The sequence below is a fragment of the Sinocyclocheilus grahami genome, unplaced genomic scaffold, assembly GCF_001515645.1.
Source record: "Sinocyclocheilus grahami isolate Dianchi unplaced genomic scaffold, SAMN03320097.WGS_v1.1 scaffold1059.1, whole genome shotgun sequence".
Classification (NCBI taxonomy): Eukaryota; Metazoa; Chordata; class Actinopteri; order Cypriniformes; family Cyprinidae; genus Sinocyclocheilus; species Sinocyclocheilus grahami.
Window position 1 is genome coordinate 14,911 of NW_015506238.1, and position 887 is coordinate 15,797.

Here is an 887-nt window from a genome sequence, read left to right on the forward strand (position 1 = left end):
TTTCCGCAATGTCCTCAAGTCTGGGATGAAGAGGGCTTGTTGTATCATGCATAAAAATGAACGTAGAGTACAGGACACATCATCATACATATCTACAACACTGGAAAGAAAAGAAAGCAGAAAGGTTTACGAAACTGATGAATGGGTGGGTTTCCATCCTGAATATACTGTTAAAGAATCAGTCCAAAACAGGCCTGTAACTGCATGGTTACCCACAGTACATCACTGAATCGCAAGTCTGCAAACAGTAACCTAATGCTATAGAGACATGTATTAAGGAAATGAAATTATATGGCCTTGATAATCCATACAAACATGAAACTCTTTCAGTGTCTCACTGAAAGGACATCTTCAAGAAGAGGAAACTGAAGAAATAATCTGCTGACAAGTTAAAAAAGAAAAAAGAAAGACCGAAAGAAACCATAAGTTTACTTTGTACAACATTCTTATGGGCTTTTCAAGTTGGAGAAGATCAAAAAAGGCAATGGTTTGCATTAGCTCATGCAATTAAATGTACAATCTTACAAGAGACTCTTGGAATGAGGAACAGGGCTTTGATTAAGATGTTGCATCCATAAATTTCCAATTGATATCTAGATGAAAGTTTTTGTGCATTTTAAACAGAATGTGCAATTTTCTTTTTAAATCGATTTCAAGTTCCATCTACATTGTTTTGTTTTACAGTGCATATGCTAAAGCATATTCAGAAGCTGTAAAATACTTTCCACAGCATAAAGAAAAACTGACAAAACATTTACACAAAATCTATGTACGCATATATACACGACTACACCCTAACCAACTGAAAAGCATCAAGTTCTCTTTTAAAATGGGGGTATGGTGACTATGTACAGAGAGGCAGGCACTATTATTCTGTTTCTAGGTGT

The 887-nt window shown here is 35.4% G+C and overlaps 1 protein-coding gene across 4 annotated transcripts in view; it reads right to left on the reverse strand.

Moving 5' to 3' along the window:
* Positions 1 to 6: 6 nt before the first annotated feature.
* LOC107566214 (mitogen-activated protein kinase 9-like) overlaps positions 7 to 887 on the reverse strand; it is a 45,329-nt gene continuing 44,448 nt past the window's right edge. For 3 of the 4 annotated variants that reach the window (XM_016251588.1, XM_016251586.1, XM_016251587.1), the window contains exon 12: positions 7 to 887. This exon is cut by the window's right edge. The gene's annotated coding sequence lies outside the window, so the exon portion shown is untranslated. The other variant, XR_001606487.1, reaches the window with a different exon arrangement.